This window comes from Petaurus breviceps, unplaced genomic scaffold, assembly GCF_028583685.1.
Source record: "Petaurus breviceps papuanus isolate PSGF00001 unplaced genomic scaffold, PetGlider_PUasm1.0 166, whole genome shotgun sequence".
In the NCBI taxonomy this organism is placed as follows: domain Eukaryota; kingdom Metazoa; phylum Chordata; class Mammalia; order Diprotodontia; family Petauridae; genus Petaurus; species Petaurus breviceps.
In genome coordinates, this window is record NW_027185737.1 from 192,402 (window position 1) to 213,574 (window position 21,173).

General features: G+C 36.3%; 1 protein-coding gene across 1 annotated transcript in view; it reads left to right on the top strand.

Annotated features, from left to right (window-relative positions):
• The window catches only part of GPHN (gephyrin), a 415,464-nt gene that overhangs the window by 165,615 nt on the left and 228,676 nt on the right, over positions 1 to 21,173 (top strand). The gene's annotated exons all lie outside the window — the stretch shown is intronic.

Sequence of the window (21,173 nt, forward strand, 5' to 3'; positions counted from 1 at the left end):
TGCACTTGGGGACTGTTGACCTTATAAACAATTTTTCTTGAACTGAAATTTGTTGGACATTGAGAGTTATATTATATCTTTAAAGACTTTTTTCATGCTCGTCAGTATTTGTCACTTAACTCAGTGATAAAGACAAATCATAAGCAGATGTCACATGGACCTGAAACAAGACTTTGCTTCATTTATATGTCCAGTTTGAAAACACTTTCATACTACCTAACTTCTTCATCATTTTTGTTGTATGAGAAGGTGAGACTAGCAGACTTGTAATACCCAGGATGCATACTCTAGCTCAAGAGGGGGGAACCAATGACCTGGAGGCCAAATATGGCCCACTATGTTCTCAAGTGCAGCCCTTTGCCTGAATACAAACTTCAAATGATATGGATTGGAGAATGGGTTTTATTTAGAAAGACTGTTACCATCCATCAACCTTTAGAATAGAACAAGCAAGTTATATATCAGATGCTCAGTCAAATGTACTATAGTTTTAAGATCTTTCTTATCCCTTGCTTCCCCCCTTCAAATGACCTAGTTTTCCATTTCTTTTTTTCTCTGCTATCATTTAAAGAATGGATTTCTCTTTCCTGGGTTTTCTATAACAGATTTGTAAGAATATACAACAAAATGGAAAAGGATGAATTCAGTAATATCATGTAGATATTTTTATTTTCATGCATTATGAGATTGGTAATGGGTGTTTAAATTCTCATGGCCTTTTAACAACTATATTTTGTTTTTATTGATTAATTCACTTGCCCCTATTTCCGTTTCTAAGTCTGCCCTAACATAAGAAAATAAGGATCAATTTTGAAAGGTTGTCCATGCCATACTACAACAGGAATTTCCTGGAGCCATAACTGAAATTTATTTAATGTTGAAATGAATCTTGAATCCATATCTCATCCAATCTTATGTGGTAAATGCTACAGGTATTATTATCCCTATTTTGTAGATAATGAAATTGAAATAAGTGACCTGCCAGTAGTCACACAAGTGTCTGAGAAGGGATTTGAATTCACGTCAAGACCAACAGCTTTTACTCCAAATCATGTTGCTTTCTATCTTCATGAAATATGCTTCACGGGAAAATGAATAGGACTTAGAGACAGAGGACCTGGGCTTGAAATTTGACTGCCATAAGCTTGCTATGTGACATTGGGAAATTTTCTTCCCCTCTCTGGGTCTCAGCGTCACCATATGTAAAATGAAGGGGTTATCATAGGTAATTACCAAAACTTATCTATAATTATTAAGTTCTAAATCCTGTAACCAACATATATATGACTTATCTCCACCTGCATTTGGTGTCACTTCCCTCACCAGAGCTGTCCTAGCCTCCTTATATCTAATTCTCTCTAGGTTGTCATGGTTAAATGTTCTTGTTGGAAAGCATGGCATAAGCTTCTGCATGGCTCTTTAGTATGGCTGGTGTGTGCAACTTCACTAAAAGGAAAGTTTTTATTGCCAATCTAGCTACTCAGATTTTTTTTTTTACTGTAGCTATGATAATTATCTGTGAGCTTCTGGATCCTATACAGAGCCTGAAAAAGGAAGAATATTCCCCCTAGATAGGGGAACTGTGATAAAAATGAGAAAACTAAAATGAACTTGCTGCCTGTAGCAATCAGATGCTTCTGAATTCCAGGCCAGTCTCCCTCAGTGGATGAGCTATGGCTTGAGTACACTATCATTTTACTGGGCACAGATATGTTTTCTGTTATGAAAGAGTATTTTTGATATACCTGTAATCTCACTGATGTGGTTTCTCCTTCCAAAAATGCAGACCCATCCACACATCTTATCTGAGCAACTTTTGTCCAACTTCTCCTGTAAATTTTCCACAATAAACCACCTTCTCAGTCTCTTAACATTATGAGTGAAGCATATGTGCTGTCTGCCTGTTGTCTCTCATTCATATTATGTGACTATGATATGTCCTTTTCTCAATGATATTATCTTTTTTTCTGGTTTTTACTTGTACCTCATTGTTGGAAAGATGCTGTAGCCTATTCAAACTCATGGTGTATCTCTTCTTTGTAGTATGGATGACCTACAATTTTAATTCTTCAGAGACACCATAATTCTCAGCTATTCAACAATACCAATAGTAGTTTTAAAAAGATTGTTTCAGGTTGAAGCTTAGGGTCACTGAAATCATTATCCAGAAGGCAATTTTTTCTGCTCTCTTCCTTAAGTTTTGGGCCACAGTCATTTTCCATTGTTATCTAATACATATATGTATACATACACAGACAAACACACACACATATACTTACACACTAATGGACCAGGTCAAAGGGAATGTAGGAAAAAGAAGATTCAGGACACTCAACGAGATGCTATGAGAAATTAACAACACTGGGGGCGGCCAGGTAGCACAGCGAGTAAGAGCACCGGCTCCAGTGTTGAGAAGACCTGGAGATCGAATCCCGGGCTCAGACACTTAGCACCCACCCAGAAACACCTGGCCGTGTAACCTTGAGCAAGTTACTTAACCCCGATTGCTTTTAAAAATAAATAAATAAATATTAAAAAAAAAAAAAGAAAAGAAATTAGCAACACTAGCTGGAACCAAATACTTGGCCCAGTGTCTGAAATATAAATAATTAAATAAAATTAAGAATGACTTTAATTATCATGCAATTAGATTTCACAGTTTAATCATCCATCTCAAAATTACCTCAAATATGGTTGAATTTGTTCATGTCTTTGACAAAGTTCAAACTGCTTTTAATATACCTTACTGTCACCTACTGCGTTATAGAAATTCATCAGTAACCATCATTTACTGATTCAAATGTCAAGAGTCCCTTCATCACTTCCATTATACATTCTTCTTCCTTATTTGGAAAAGCCAACTGGATTAATGTAATCTTATTGATGAAAAGTAGACTTCTTGCTTTCTTTTCAGTTTGTGAATTCATGTTGGAATGAGAAGTGAAAAGAGGGCCCTAAATCTTATCATTTAAGGTCTATATTATGAAATGATAATTTTTCTATAAGTCCCTGCATTTTAGTACTACATATAGATTTTCCAAGTCTTCATTCCACAGTTAACTCCTATCTAGAATTTTATCAAGGAATGGTAATAAAAGTATACTACTTAGAACTAGACTACTTTTCTGCAACACTCTGATATGTAGGTGAATATAACAGAGAACATATATGCTTCCAAAAATCCATAATGCGATGTTTCATCTTGATATGAATAGCCTCCTTTATCTCGTTTCCCCTTATTCATGGCAAGTATGTCAATAACATCTCTTCATCAGTAGGCCTTATATATGGCCATGCCGCATATTATAAATATGAACTGTAAGAGTGCATAGAAAGTAGTAATAGAAAGTAAAGTGCAATAGAAAGTAGAATTAAAATGGTAGGTCAAGCAATTCACAAGTTAAAAAATAAGTCAGAATCATCTTGGGTTATTCATTTGATCTGGACTGTAATTCACATAGCAGCTGTTTTAGATCTGTGCCACGTTCTCCTACATTATAATTCTCCAATAGTAGCATCACCAAAAGCTGTCTTCTGCATTTGGGAGCCATAACTTAAACCTACCTACATCATCTTCCTTTTCACCAGAATCATCTTTCAGAACATTTTGAAATCTGTGTCTTAGGACCTCAGTCTATAAACCTCCAGCCTGAATCATTTGCATTCTGCTTGTCTGAGCCACTGCTGTTGGTTGGTTCATTTCCTGGTATAGCTTTCCATCTGCTTGAACATTTTAGTCATACTATACTATCGCTTCAAGCTGTGTTTGAATATTACTTTAGTTTCTTTTTAAATGTCCCTCCCACAAGGGAAATGCTGCTACTGCTGCTCTGATCAGCTCCAATGTTAGTCAAATTACATATCCTTTCCTTTATGCAAATATCTCTTTGTGCATTTATCCTAAATCTTTGGTCTTCTCCCTATATAGATATTAAAAGATGGTTCCATAACTGAATGAATAATGGCATTTTAAGTGCTGGCTGTGTGTAGTAGTAGTTAAAAGTGGGAAGTAATTCTCACAAGCACCATGTGGCCCTCTGTTCATTATCTACATTACTCTCACTCATTTCCTACATCTCTACCCGCATTTTTCTTTTCTGTGATCCTTTTTATGCACAACTTTTTTTCAGCCACTCTTCCCCTTTGCCTCTGACTCCTGGTGTGCCTTCTTGTGCTCCTCCTATTCATCTGTCTTTGGCTTCCTAAGGTCCACTGACCTTGCCCTGTTTTCAACCACTGAGCAATAGCATAAACCCAGCGGTTGTTTGGTTTTTTTTTCAAATGCTTTATTAACTTCTGATTTACATCATTCATTTCCACCAAATTTTGAGTTACAAATTTTCTCCCCATTTTTCCCCTACCCACCCCTCCAATAATAGCAATCCCACATGATATCCCCTCCTCCAATCTGCTCTCTCCCATATTTTCTCCCATACCCCTTTCGACTTTTCCAGTGGATCCCTATGCCCCAGTGCCTGCACATCTTATTTCCCAATTACATGTAAAATAGTATTGATTATATATACACACACACACACACACACACACACACACACACACACACACACACACACACACATACATAAATATTTGATTTTAAAACTAGGAATTCCAGATTCATTCCCTTCCTCCCTTGTCACCCTCCCTTACTGGGAAGATAAGCAGTTCAGTATAGGATGTACATGTGTAGCTAATGCAAAATAACATGGTAGATATATTGTAAAAGACTGACTATATTTCCCTCCCTCCTATCCCACCTCCCATTTGTTCTATTATCTACTTTGATCCCATCTCTTTTCAAAAGTGGGTGCTTCCAACTTCCCTCCCCACCAGGCTGCCCTCCCTTCCATCATCCCCCCTCTCATCCCCTTCCCCCCCCACTCTCCTGGAGGGTGAGATACCCTATTTAGTGTGTATTTCATTCCCTCCTCAAGCCAAATTCAATGGGAATGAGGTTGACCCACTTCCCTTTTGCCTTCCTATTCTTCCCCTGCATTGTAACCATTGTCCCTTGCTTCTTCTGTATGAGATAGATTACTCCAATCTGTCTCTCCCCATCTCCTCTCATTATATTCCTCTCTCACCTCTTAATTTCACCTTTTAAGTATCATCTCTTCCTGTTAAATTGGTCCTGTGCCCTCTATCTATGTATACGTGTAAACATATATACACACACTCATATGTATTCATATGCCCATATACCCTCATATATATACATATATATATGTATATATATATATATATATATATTCCCTTCAACTACTGAGAAAAGTTTCATAAGTTACAATTATTGTTTTTCCATGTAGGAATGTTAATAGTTCAACTTTGATAAGTTCCTTATGATTTCTTTTCCCTGTTTACCTTCTCATGCTTCTCTTGCTTCTTGTATCTGAATGTCAAATTTTCTATTCAACTCTGTTTTTTTCAGCAAGAATGCTTGAAAGTCCTCTATTCCACTGAATGACCATATTTTCCCCTGAAACATGATACTCAGTTTTGCTGGGTAGGTGTAGCAGCAAGCACCCCAGCGTCCCCAGGGTGACTGCCAGCACAGGTTCTTAGATCTGCTTTGATAAAGGAAAGCAACTCAAAATGGATTAACAAGCTTACTTTAATCAGTTAAATATGTATCGTTTACCTAGTTCAGGGGAAAAAGGTCAGCACCCCGAACTTCAGAATATACAGACAGAATTATCAAGACAGAAACAGATCAAGTAGACAGATTCCCAAACTGTCCAACCATACCAAACAACATCTGGGTTTCAAAGCTGGGGGCTCTGGACAACGGCTTCCCAGAATTTCATCTGATCATATCACAGAACACTTCTCAAAGTGAGCCCCAAAACAAAACTACACATCAGGGCTTATATAGCCTTCTCCTGGTTCAGAGAAGGTAACAACCTTATTGACTCACTGGCCAATCAAGAAGTATCTACTGAAAAACAAGCCTCTCACCCCAGGCTCCAGGTGCACTTTAGCCTAGGGGCAGGGAAGATCTTACAAATTTACATTCCCATTACAGTAGGTGACTCTTGGTTTTAATCCCAGCTCCTTTGCCCTCTGGAATATCATATTCCAAGCCCTTCGATCCCTCAATGTAGAAGCTGCCAGATCCTGGGTTATCCTGATTGTGTTTCCACTATATTCAAATTGTTTCTTCCTGGCTGCTTGTAATATTCTCTCCTTAATCTGGGAATTCCAGAACCTGGCTATAATATTCCTAGGAGTTTTCTTTTTGGTATCTTTTTCAGCAGGTGATCAGTGGATTCTTTCAACCTCTATTTTGCCCTCTGATTCTAAAACATCAGGGCAGTTTTCTTTGAGAACTTCCTAGAGGATGATTTCTAGGTTCTTACTTTGATCATGGCTTTCAGGTAGTCCAATAATTTTTAAATGATCTCTCCTGGATCTATTTTCCAGGTCAGTGGTTTTTCCCATGAGATATTTCACATTGCCTTCTATTCTTTCATTTGTTTGGATCTGTTTAACAGTATCTTGGTTTCTCATAAAGTCATTAGCTTCCATTTGCTCCAATCTAATTCTGAAGCCATGATTCTCCTCATTGAGCTTTTGAGATTCTTTTTCCATCTGGCAAATTTGGCTTTTTAAGTCATTCTTCTCCTCATTGCCTTTTTGAGCCTCTTTTGCCATTTGAGTTAGTCTATTTGTAAGGTATTATTTTACTCAGCCAGGCTGTTGACTCTCATTTCATAATTTTCTTGCATTGTTCTCATTTCTCTTCCCAATTTTTCCTCCACTTCTCTTATCTGCTTCTTAAGGTCCTCTATGGGCTGTAACCAGCTCATATTTTCCTTTGAAGCTTTTGGTACAGGAGTTCTGACTTCATTGTCTTCCTCCTGTTCCATGCTTTGCTCCTTTTTGTCCCCATAGTAGGAGTCTAATGTTGGAATCTTCTGTCTGCTTTGTTTCCTTTGCCTGATCATGTCACCCCTCAGTCACTTGACCCCTTGGCTTTTTGCTACAGTAGGACTCTGCCACCAGACAGAGGATCTTTCGTCCCAAACGCTGGGGTTTTCTCAGCTGCCAGAGGTATTAGATGGGTACCCTCTGTGAGGTCTCCACATGCTCTGGCAAGCTGGACATACACCCCAGGACCTCCAGCCTAGACTGCAATCCAGATCCAAGCAGGTTAAAGCAAGAGCGATTACCCCTCAGACTGGTGCTTGGTCCCCCTACACTCTGCAGGCCAGGAGCTGCAGCTGCCACATGGCACTGGCTGGCTGTGCCGGTGACTCAGCAGCTTCTTGCCCTGGGGGGGCAAAAGCCATGCACTCCCACTTACTGGTCCCAAAGTCCAGACTGCACTGACGTCTCACTTTGTCCTTTGAATCTGTGTGTTGATAAATCTGGAAACAGCTACAGCTGCTGCTGTTCTGGAGTCCCTCCAGCCGGGGCTGGCCAGGCCCAGCCTGGGGCTAAAGCCGTGGGTCTGGGCTTGGCTCCCAGAGCACTGTTCCTGCCTGCCTACCCTGATGTCCTCAGCGAGAGGTTAGCATCTCTGTGTCATTTTGTGGGTTCTGCAGCTCCAAAGATTGTATAGAGTCCCCTTTTTACATGGATTGGGGAAGGTGGAAGCCAGAGCATCAGGGAGGTCCTGCTTCTACTCCCCCATCTTGGCTCCGCCCCGCTCAGCGGTTGTTTTTAAAAAGAATGTTTTGCATTCTTCAGTCATATGCAAAATAGGGATAGGCACACTTAGCATTTAGTGCTAAAAATGTATCTATATACTACATCCCTATCCAGTACCAGATAGTTCACAAAGGGTACCACTGATCCCCAGGGACACAGATGATAAATTGTGAGTGAAACCAGCAAAAAGAAATCAAGCACAATTTATCCTAACAGTTGAAATTTCAGCATATGAAATAATACTGTCTGAAGTCTTCAAAAGGAAAAAGGATGTGTATGATTGTTTAGCTTGTGTTAATGAGGCTAAGGCTATAGGAGTGGTCAACATGTGGCTAGTAAATTTTATAATATTCTATGGTGGTCACAGGTTGCCCCTGTAATCTCACCTAGCCATTTTACAAATAATTACACTGAGTACAAAGGAAACAAAACAATAGATAGTACTGATCAATGTAAAATGATTACAAAAGCAACACTTCTCTATTTGAACTAACTGTGGGGAAAAAAAATCTGTGATAGTGAAAAATTTCTATTTTAGGCTATTTTAAAATAATTTTATTGTTCTTATTAAGAGTAATATAAATTCAGTAATTATATTTTGAAACCACTATTATTTTGAAAGGACGCTATCTAGAAAGGGTAGAGGAAGAACTTGCCTATGTTCCAGTGACAGAGAAAAATTTTTAAAAGCTGAGGAATAATTTTGTGCTAAGTTTGAGTTAGTTGTTTTCCTGATGCTACTTCAAAATGCTAAAACTACTCGTAGAGCACAGAATTACAGCTAAGGAATTAGATGAAAGTAGGGAATGGAGGAATGGTGAAATTGACTGGAGCAGCAGTTGGAATTCGATCAGAGTTCTGAGACAACAAGGCTAAATGTGCACATAAAATAATTATATTCATTAGTAAAAGGAGTTCAAATCATCTTGCATTCCAAAATGGGACAGTGTAAACGTATGGGATTTTAATCCCCTAACAGAAGCATTCAAAGTATATGCTGTAATGATAAGGGTGTGATCTGTAGTACAATGAATGACAGTAAATTATACAAATAGAAAAAGTTAAACATATTCTTTACAAATACATATACTTTAGGTAAATATTGTTATAGAAACAGATTAATTTTCATCCTAGTTGGAGGTAGTATGATTAAAAATTGAATGTACCACATTTTTAAAGTTCTTTTATTCCAATGATTATGATATGTCTCCTATGAGAGCTTATATTTACTTTGGTAAAAGTTCCAAAGGTTTAAGTGTTGCTTCAGTATTACTTTAGTGATTACCTGTGTATATGTTTGTGGGAACAGATTTACATTTACAGAAATTCTTTGCTCTTTTGTTTAGTGCTTAAAATAGGTTTCCTTTATTTTTAACTTTGAAAGCTGATAGCAGAAAAAAAAGATTTCTTCATAATTCAGTTTTCGTTATGAAGACTCATTGGTCTTTTGATTCTCTCCCACATGATATATTTTTTAGTAATTTGAGACAGTAGATAAACCACAGAATTGTTAAGTGAGGATGTAAATGGTTATAAAATAGTAACAAAAGAATATTTCATCCCCAGAAGAATGGATCACTACCAATGTGCAGTGATAGGAAGTATCTTTGTGCAGGGATCTAATTATAGTAAAGCATCAGTTAACCATAACCTACCTAGTTGTAATCATAAAAGAGCTACAAACAAAAAATAACACAAAACCAAAAAACCCAACTTCTACATTCTTTTATATTCAAACAAAGACTAAAAGACTACTTCTCCAGCATGCTATAAAGCTGACCTCTGTAGTCCCTTTCAGCTTAATATGCTCTAGTTATATAATTACGAAAAAAATAGCAAATGAAAAGGAAAACTGACCTTCCAAATTCAAACTTCTGGACTCTGTCCTGGTATCGATACATATTTAGTTCACTGTCTTATATCTACAGAACTACATAATGAAAACTGATGTCTGTAATAATGACCCTCAGTCATTCTAAGATCTTGAATCATAAAGATCCAGTTGTGTTCACCAAACTATACCGCAGTACTTTAATGAGTTTGTGTAAAGTCAAGCATGAGCAGCTTTCCAGAGGGCTGTTGCTATGAATAGCTTTAAGGTTCTTATTACATGGTATAGTGAACTGTATTCAGCGGTAAATTAAAGCAAAACATTCACAGAAACCAAAGTACAGCATTCACAATGTTATGACGTAACAAGTTATCACTAAAGTGGCCACATAGTTTTCACCGAAGTGGCCACATAGTTTTAAACAAAAGATATCATTCAGTAAGTCCTTAGCTCAGTCATCCTTAAGGAGCAAGCCTCCTTAAGTGACACAAAGTACAAAGGTCAAAGTTCTCCACTCATAGGTCACATTGAATCATGATCTTCTCAGTCAGCATTAAGTACCCAAGAAGAGGTCTTTTCATCTTGACTCAAAGCTAGCTGTCAGATTCCATGGTTCCTCTTCCATGGCTCCAGCTCCTACCTGAATCTACCCAGTCATCACGTGGGTTCACAGGTAGGTAGCTCTCAGTTCCTCAGCCCATTCCCATTCCATACTGAAGTTCACAATGTCCAGTCCACCTCAAATCCTTCACAGTTCCTGTTTCTGGGAATACAAAGCTTAAAAGAGCCACAATAACATTCATGCACATTGCTGGCAGCATCATCAATTCACTATCTGCCTGTGAAATCAACACAGACCCACCAGCAAGGTCTGAGAACTCAACACACTTCACAAACAAAAATCAACATAGACAGAAGAGACAAACAGTGCCATCCCCACAAATGTTCCCTTCTCAAAATCCACCACCACAAGTACTCTCTCAGTTCTGGTCTCTCCCAGTCTGGGCTTCTCCTTATATATGGTCATTAAGCTCCTCCCTGTTCCACCCCTTCCTGTTGCATCAGCAACAGAGGTTCACAAGTTCTGTGTCTGAACAAAGATTTGATGTAATCATGGGCAAGACTTAAAAGAAATTTGAAATGAAACAAGGTACTAAATAATTAAATAGCTGAAACAATGCACTAACTACTTCTTTGCTTGCCATTGCAGTTTGTGATCTCATTACTGTGGGTACTCCTTCCATTGTCATAGATTATGTGAAATTTTCTCAACCACATGCTGACTAGGTTCTGCCTTGTACCTGGTCCAAGTAAAATATCTCAAACTAGAGCTCTCCCTCTATCATTTCTTCCATTAACTGCCTCTCAGATGTCTTAAGCAGCTTTAATATAGGATTAATAATTCATGTGATTAAAGTAGCATGTCCTCTTATGCACTTATAAAAATGGATTATATTTAATAAGTAAATACAGAACCTTCAAGACTGGGACCTAGAAAAGGTAGTCACCACTGGTTGAATCTGATCGTTGTATTTTGACTTCAGCTAAAGGTTTTCTAAACTAAACATTCATGTAATTTATACTATGAATGGAAAAGAAGCTTATATGCTTTTTAGAATGAGCATAAATCAAAAGTTACAGAATCTAGGAGATGAAAGGGATTTGAAAGATCATATATCGTTTACCCCTGACTCTAACATTACCTACATATGATCATCTAGTCTCAATGCAAGACCTCCAGGCATAGGGAACTCTCTAACCTTCCAGGGTAATCCATTGTCTATTTTAAGCAACTCTAATTGTTAGGACATTTTCTCTTGTGCTCTATCCTTTGTGCCAAAATAAGTATAATTTTCCTATCATAATTCAAATTCTTGGAGTGGCTAGGTGGCACAGTGAATAGAGCACCAGCCTTGGAGTCAGGAGGGCCTGGGTTCAAATCCAGCCTCAGACACTTACCATAAAAACTAGCCATGTGACCTTGGGCAAGTCACAACCCCAAGTTGCCCTCCAAAAAGCAAAAAAAAAGAATTCAAATTCTTGAAAATAGCTTATCATATTACTACCAAAGCTTTCTGTTCTTTGGCCTAAGCTTACCAAATTCTTTAACCCTTATATGGCATGGTTTTGAATCCTTTCACTATCTTGAGAACCCTTCTCTGATTACGATATAGCTTGTGAGCTCAGCTTTGATTCCTAGCTGAATTCTAAAAAGCACTGTTTTAAGGGATGATTTATGAACACACAAAAAGGAAAATGGTAACCACTATTAGGCAGCATGGATTGAATAGGAAAACCAAAATAAGAGCCCAGTGTTTTACTTTTATAATGGCTGTTGTAAGCACTGGATAGAATCTGGAAGATAGAAGTCATATCTTTTCATAAATATTTGAAATACACCATAATTCTATGAGCGAATGCAAATTATATTATGAGTACTCTAAGACAAAGCTCTGGGAAATAAAAATTCAGTTAAGTTTTTGGTCGTTTTTTTCCAGTTAACTATGAAAATCCAAAACTTCAACTGACATTTGACCTAATTTTTATTGTTGTTCAGTCTAATCAGTCATGTCCCCTACTCTTCATGACCCTATTGCAGGTTTTCTTGTCAAAGAGACAGGAGTAATTTGTCATTTCCTTTTTCAGCTCATTTTACAAGTGAGGAACTGAGACAAAAAGGGTTAAGTGACTTGCAGGGTCACACTGGTGGCAAGTGTCTGAGGCTGGATTTGAACTCAAAAAGTTGAGTCTTCCATACTTCAAGCCCAGTGCTCTATCCACTGTGCCACCTAACTCCCCTAATAGGGAAATATAAAAGTAAAAAGCAAAAGAGTAATCTAGACCTATTATCAGTTTACAGACTAGACTAAAGGTTTCCATTAGATCTTGAGAGACTTGAATAGCAACTTATTAGACACCAAACAACTCATCTCACTTTTACGTATAAAATTTTAGACAGCTGTTTGTTACACTTTTAAATAATCTAGAGTTTTATATTTGTTCTGCCCTTGTCCCTAACATGTTTAAAGCACTTCATTAACATTTCCTCATTAATCACCACTGAATTATTCATGGAATGAAAGGTTTTTTTTAATTCCATAGCATCTTTTACCCCATAGATTTCTTTAATATCTTATGAATGCTAATCAACTAATACGACCTCTTGCAGATTTGGGAAAGATATATAACTATTTTACAGAAAGCAATTGCCTTTGAATTAAAAAGAAACATGATAGGACAGAAATTCTTAGTAATGTACCTTCTATATAGTAGGGACTTAGTAAGTATTTCCTAAATAAATCAGTTACATGATGATGGTGGTTTAAGAAGGGAAGTTAAAGAGAATATTAAATTCAAATAAAAATGTGGCATTTCAAAAAAGCAAGTTTAGGAGTTCGACATACATAAATATGATTTCTCATCAGCTGTGCCAGAAGGTCTATAATAATCACAATCGGTCTAAAACTTCGTATCATAGGATAAATGTCATCTCTAATAACTATAGCTATATCATTTGTTCTATCTTTTTTCAAAGTCTTACATCCAACTACTGATGCAAACCAACCTGAGTTTATTTCTGAAATTCATTATAATCATAACAAAAATAGTTTGAGATTATCTTCAGTTAGATTATACATGGCTTTCTTCCTCTTCCAAGTAGGGTAAATAATTGAGTATATCACATGGATAATCCAGAACATCAGATGTGATTTTTGGTGGTAGATTTACCTTCATAATTATATTCTGGGATCATTGAAAGGCACTGCACCATTTCCTAAATGTTCTTTCCTCCTCCTGTTAAACTCTGTCCCCATTTCATTATCTATCTTCAGTGTCTGCATAAGATACATATGTAATGGTCAATTATTGACTGTTCACCCAATTTTATGTCAAAGTCTGGACACTATGTGGATAGTTAAACCAAAAAAAATATTTTTTTTAATCATAATAGATCTCATTTTGGAGGCTCTGCAGTGTTCTCTGACTTAAAACCATCAATAGTACCATCTATAAATAGGTGTAACTGGAGGACTTCATTTTGTATAAGGAATCTCTCTTCTATTTGGACTCTTGAATAAATATTATCTTATGTCAAACTGCTTCCCAAAATAAAATCCTATCCCAATATTTTTCCAGTAATGTATTATTGCTATAAAAAATAGGATACCACAGTTCTAAAAAATAAAAATTGCAGATTACCCAAAGGACAACGGTAGGCATAAATAAACTTTAGCATATTACCAATGATTAATTATGCAGAAGCATTTAAAAGAGATCAAGGAGATGTACAACCAGAAAAGGTTAGTGGACCAGTCATACAGTGAGATCAAGGAATACAACTCACTAAGAGACCTAGAGGAAGGCACTCAGCATATTGGGTAGCACAAGACTTGGAAAAATTGAGTCCAAATTCTGCCTCAGAAGCTTATTGGATTTGTGTCCCTGGGCAAGTAACTTAATCTTTCTTGACTTCAGTCTTCTCATCTGCAAAAATGAGAGGGGTTGGATTCAGTAACCTCTAAGGTCCCTTCCATATCTAAAGATATGATTCCTGGATCCTATGGAGAATTTATAGGAGGTTGTAGACAAGGGTTGCACAGGTCAGGAATATGTGGGCCATTTTTTTTTTTTTGCCTTTTGGAGGGCAATTGGGGTTAAGTAACTTGCCCAAGGCTACACGGCTAGTGTTTTTGTGTGGGTGTTGAGTGTCCGAGGTCAGAATTGAACTCGGGTCCTCCCGACTCTGGGGTGGGCACTTTACTCACTGCACCACCTAGCCGCCCCTGTGGGCCATTTTCAATCTGTAGAGTTGTAGATCATAGATCCATCAAAATTTTATTAAATTAAATATTTATATGCATTCTATGAGTATATACTGCCTTGAAAAAAAGGAAATGTTCCAGGCATGCCCTTAATGGTAAGAGTAAACTAGACTGGAAGTTTACATGTGCTGAAAAATAATTGAAAAGTGACTGTAGTTAGAGGAAAAAGGGCTTTATAAAAAATTTTTTAAATTGTGTTATGATTCAATTCCCTTTTCTCTGAGTCATGGTGATATCCCAGTAATGTACTTCTGGATATTCTAAGTATAAAACTGTCATTTTCTTGGAAAAACACTAAATTCTAAAATGTGTCTATTGTGGCTAAGAGCAGCAGAAGTGGGCCTTTGGTTTGTAATGGTGGCTATAAGCCCTTTTGTCTGCCATCCTCAGAAGAAATGAAAACTGAAAATAGGTGTTAGACTTTTTTTTCTGCAACAACTTATAAGGAGGCAGCTTAGTGCAGTAAAAAGAATGCTAGATTTGGAGTCAAAGGACCTGAGTCCAAAGTCTCCCTCTGCTACTTAATACATGTGTGACCATAGGCAAGACACTCTCTAGACCTCACTTTTCTCATTTACAAAAAGAATTAGCTGACATGATCTCTGAGTCCCCTTTTGACTCTAAAGCTTTCCTCTAAGACATGGGCTGCAATCTGTATAGGTAAAGGGAGTCACAAGCCAATGCTATCATATTTCTTTTGAAGTATAGAACATGTAAAACTGAAAAAAGAAACTAATATTTAATTATTTGCAAAACAATTAGGAAAACTCCCATTGCTTTAAATTATTGAAACTATTCTATGACCTTGGTGAAAGAAGTTACCACAGACAGTGTTGCTTTTCATATCCAGGTATAGCAAGAGTCCAGTGAGTGACCATAGTGAATATTGGGAAAACCCTGTATTATTGATTTTAGGCTTACAAAACCTAAAGCTAAATAATTGCTTCATTTAACTAAATAATATTACCATTGTGATAAGATATGTGAATAGCAGTTATTAGAACATGACATTTAACACTGCCTAGAACTCTATATTTTTCTTGATATTTAAATATTTATGCCAATTTTAAGCAGTCATACTCTGTCCACTGGTTTTTAACATGGTCTACAAATGGGCTATTGACTAATTAAATGATACATTTAAAAGTACTTCTTATTTAAATTGCCTAAAGTTTGATAATATAGTATACAAGGAAGCAGGCAGAGGTAAGAAAGATTTCTTATACAAACATATTTGCAACCCCTACAGGGTAACCTCATATTTTAAGTTATTCACTTTTATTTTCCCATGTCTAAATCATTGGTCTATGAGTTAGCAGTCTCCCTATAGATTGTAATCTGTCACTGAATGATCCAGGGGTAAGCCATTACTCATACGTCTCCAGTCTGTAAATTAGACTTGATATCTACTGAACAAGAATTTCTTACAGAGGACTTAAATTGCTTCAAAGCACTTTTAATTCTGTGGTTTGAAAGAGATGTGAACTAGGCAATATAACATCTAACTTAACAAGTATGAATTTTCATTAAAGTGAGATGGGTCAGTCACATATTTTTAGATGTTTATTCAGATAAAGTTGTATGAGAAAAACTATGAAGGAGAGATTTTTCTTGGGCAGCTCTTCCATTTTTACCTTCAGAGCTGAGAAGAAAAGGGAATTGCCTGGAATTTCAAGAGTCTGAGATAGATGGTAGAGTTCCTAGTTAGAATTGCTAGGTTCATGTTTAATTAAATCCAAATTTTCGCCTTGTCCTGGAATAGACTTTTAAGGTTAGTATTTGGACCAAATGCTTAAGCAACAATTCATTTCTACTTCCATTTCTCCCTATCTTCCCAGGCCCTGAAATCTGAAGAAGAGCTACCCAAAGTAATTCTCAAGAGTTTATTCAACTGTGTGCAATTTCAAAAGCAGTTTGCTTTTGAATAAACATAGCACTATGGAGAAATTAGGGTCAGAAAAATACAGTGAGCCCTTTCACTCCAATGAACTGATCACATAGGAAATTTTACCCCAATTTTTTCTAGAAGACATCCTACTCTGGTAGAAAATTAAGAAACCTAGACCCTGGCCTCAAAAACCTTGGGATAAAGAAATCTTCAGATTCCAAAAGTCTCTATTCAGTTAACCTCATACATTTTAATAGTAGTGTTTTGTAGGGTTGGGTTTTTTTTTAAATAAACTCCTACATTTCCCTGTAGCATATTACTCATTTATTAAATCTAACATTTTCATATTGCATACCTACCATTAGGCAGAACCAAATGCAGTAGATGAATTTCACATTTCACAACTATTAAGAGATTAGTTATGACCACAGCTGAAATAATCAAAAGTCATTTGGTCTCTATGGTGGGGTGGTTCATTTCATAGTAATTATTTTTGTTACTGCTGTTTTTTGTAAAGCTCAGGTATCATTTCTGTTTCTAAAACAAAAAATGTTACCACACTCAGCCATAAATCTTTATAATGTTTTACAGCCTTTATTCATAACACTTTATAAAGCAGTGGAATTATTGAAGTTTCATACTGAAGAATTGTAAAATTGTAAAAAAAAATTTTTTTTTCTACATTAGGTTCAAATAAGGTCATATCTCTACTTTCTCCATTGAAAAAGTTACAGTGGAATGAACGCAGTCATAGTGCTTGCTTTACTATACAGCACCCCTGTCAGTGCCCTTGATGACTATAGGAGGAACCCCAAACCTGGATTTCTCCAAATTGTAAGAGATGGATGGGGATCGCTATGTTATACTGAATTAGTGGGTAATATTGAAAAAAGAAGCATCAGTATAGTAGTCACCAAAGAATTACATAACCATGGCACTATAGCATCTATAGACTGAGCTATGATATCATATCTGACCTGAATAAGAAAATTTCCTACAGAAAATTACAATCAAATCAAATAAAGGAAGAAAATAATTTTTTAACAAACTGAAAGTAAGCAGCTATGAGTGAGAAGAATATGTTTCTCATAGTGTTTATTTCCAAGACAGTATTAATGGAAGTTTTAATAACATTTTTCTAAATAGGTAACTTTTTAAAAATTTTTCCTCACGTAAAAAGATTGAGATTTTAAGAGGGGCCTTTCAGCACCACCCCTTCAGGTCTTCCTAAATTACAAAACTAGACAGGCATAAAAGTCTCAATTTTTTAAATAAACTATCAGCCAAGAATAAAGATATGATCTAAGACTAGAAATATACCCAAGGTTTTTATCTCATGGGCTCTTTAATGTCCACACAGAACAGACAGCATCTTGACTTATAAGGCCTTATACACCAGACCCCAAGTAACTAACTGCTCAGAACTTTTCAGTTTGCAACCATATTTTACAGATTGATACCAGCATATATTTCATAAAGAGTTAAAGAAAATTATCAAGGTGAGCAGCAGAAAACCAGTAATTCTTTAAACCTGAGTGGTGTTAATCTGTGATTTATTGTATTCACCATTCAAATACTTTATCATCCAGATATTATTATGAACCTATTCTCAAAGTGGGTTTCATTTTATGTGCTCCTTTCTTTCCTCACTTCTGCAAAATGCAGAGGGGGAAAAGATGTTAACCACATATTTGTACTTAATCTCCCAGTGTTATATACTTTCTGGCTTCCACTGGAGAGCCCCTGACATCGCAAGGAACGGTGATCAAAATTCCGCACACTAGCTTCAAGCTGGGGGCTCGTAGCTACTGCAGCATTAAAAAAGGGTCTTGTCCTGGCTTCTTTAAATAAGCATGATGATGGGATGGTTTAAGGGAAGAACACCTCTCAAATCACATGACCACTGCTGTGCTTCATGTGTCCTGCTTCTTTCATTACAGCTTGGCCACTACATTCTTCCCCTGTAATTTAGTGTGTATATATGTGGATGTGTAGTTCTGTTGGTGATTATACATTATGCATGCCTCTTTCAGTGTTAGAGTGATGTGCTTCCCCCTGTGTCACAGGTTATGGGTCAGCCCTTTCCAATTTTCTGTGTTCCTAAAAGTTTGGGTCTTCTGTTATTAGTGTGCGGTTCATGTAGTTGTAATGTATACCTCCTGAACTGTTCATGTTGCATTAAACATGAGTTGAAATGCTGTCCCATGAGAGTTAGCTTTTCACGTTGGGCTGAAAAAGTCTTCATTTCTGTGTAGCAATTCATGTTCCTATAACCTATGGCTTTCAATTGTACCTCCATAATGAAGACCTGACTTTAAACACTGTGCTATTCTTGTTATGACCTAAGCATAAGGTAAGTGACTTCTCTAACTGTATCTAAAGAATATGGTCATTTATTAAAATTTTTTCTCTTCTCTTTTTTGCCTTTTTACGTTATTTTTCTCATCTCTAGTATGTGCTTTTCTCATTTCATCTTCTGTTTGACTCCTTAAGATTACTTTTGAACATTGTGATCTTCAGCAAAATACATACTCATAGATTTAAACACATCAGATGTGTTGTCATGAATAATTTGATATCCCAGAGCAGTCTTGAATGGTAACAGAAAATATGTATCTATATTGTCAGTAAATCTTAGAGTGTTCATTTCTTCCACTGGCCTGAATATGACAAACTGTATTCTACAGACATGGTTTAACATTCATTCAGTGGAAAGATGAATCCATTGTCAACACTGGAAAATCAAAAATTAAATATGGTAAAATTGCATGTACTGAGAGCAGATACTCTGACACTGTCCCTTTTATTATGAATCCTTCAGAAGGCTGGTAGTAGATGAAATCCTAGTTCTGTTTTGTTTTTCAAACTTCCCTTTTTCCAATTAGTACAGACAGAGTAAGATAGAAAGAAAAATCCACAAGATATCAGCCTTCCTATTGAACTGGAGATAGGCATGTGTTACTTTCTCTGTGGCATGCATGAGATCAGGGATAACAGTTATTTCCCAAATCCATCCGTTCTAGTAAATCCCATTACATTTGTGTGTGATGGTACAGTGGAATCTTCAGCTTGGGGTTTTATGAAAAGACTAAGAATTTGAAAATGTAAAAGTCTTATACTGTAAGGTAGATGGAAGGGGCTCGTTTTAAATGGGTTTTGACATATGTATAAACATTAGAACTGGACATTTTTTAAAAGTGACTTTTCCCCATTCTCCATCTTTACATCCAGAGCCCTTGGTGTTTAGAAAGTGTTTATATTAAAAGCTGTTTTGTGTTCTGGGTTTGTTTGTTTTTTTAATTTAAAGATTCCCCAAAATCTGGCACTTTGTTATTCAAAGTAAAGTAATTAAGAACATTATGCTGTTGTTTGTTGACTGTGTGCCAATGTTGAGAAATGTTCACGTTTAGTTGAGTTGACTTCTCATTATCCAGATTCTTCTTCCATATCTGCTTTGAAATTTATAGGAAGCAAGTTCTTTTCCATTTGGCTCATATTACCCCATCATGTGAAAGTGAGATTTTGTCTTTAAGCAGTAAAGCAAGGTTTCAAGGTTTCATTTGGGTTTCTTTGTTAAACCCACTATATGAAGGATAATATTTTAAATAAACTATCCCAAGAGGCTTCTTAAATTTTTTTGGTAATAGCTAGTTCTTTACTATCATTGTCATTTGGACATTGTGCAAAATGAAATACTTTGGGCACATTTTAATAATATTGAACTGTACATCTGAACTGCTCTGTTCATTATAAATTTCTGGGTTTTTTCCATACACTAGCTCCAATATAAGTTGAAGGGGCTTAAAGATGAACTCAAAAGAAATAGAGGTTATGACATGAGTAACTATTACTTATCTAAGGAGTTGCTTTCCATTCGCAAACATTGCTTTGCACTATAGGTTTGAGCTCCTTCTGTTCTACACTTTGTTGAAGATTCTCTTGACTTCTGTTTTACTCCTTTTAGCGCTTTTTTCTGTGATATTTCTCCCCACACTCACTTTCCTTTTCCTCTCCCAACCTTTCTCCCTCTTTTAAAAAAGCTGCTTCTTCTATTTCCTGAATCACGTTTTTTTTTAAGCTCAGTTTCTCTTTTAACAAGCTTATCTATTAGTGTTTCTATTTCTTTTCTCCTTTAGGACTGTTGTGGTTATTGTAGTTACACTAATTTTCATTCCATGGTGTGCCAACTTGCTTTGTTTATTTTGTATGGAGCCCATCTTTCCCCCTCCTTGTGGTTTTCAGTGAGAAACAGAAAAACTTTAATCATGTAGATAATGTCCCTTCCCATAAGGCCTGCCTGTCTGCCCCTCTACATCTCTAGATCTAATTCACTCAAATCATTCTCCTTTTTTTCTCACTTCCATTTCTTTTTCTTAAACAGTCATCATTCCTTTGCTTTTGGTCCAGAGCTATACTTTAATAAAACTTCTAAGAAAAAAACTTCTTTCAGATTGGTTCCACTTTTTCATGGTGCCAAAAAATAGTTCAGTGCAATAAAGAAATAAAAAAAGAGAGATCTGGGCCAAAGGAGGACAATTTTGACATTTCTTTGGAAATTTTTATTTTTAATTGCATTTTTATGTGGTTTTTTAACTTCTTGTGTATATGTTTGTGATTTTTCATTTGTTTTAACATTAACAATTTTTTTTTTCAGGGAAGGACAACCATACCCACCCTAAGTTGCAACATCCCTCTCATAAGTTGTTTCATTATAATAAGTAGATTGTGTTAAACTGCAGAATCTAATTTGTTGTGTGAATATACATTTGGGGCAAGCTACTGTGGAGCAGAGAGGAGAGGTTTGGAATTTCAACTAAGGACAATTTCCTTTGAAATTAGCAGAAATCCCTAACATCTAGCAAAAAGTCCTTTTAGAGCACAATAGTTTTTTATCCTTAAAAGGAATGTCCTACTTTTACTTTAAAAACTTAAAAGGTTTTTAAAAAAATTTTTTTAGATGAGTTCAATGGAATAAACATAT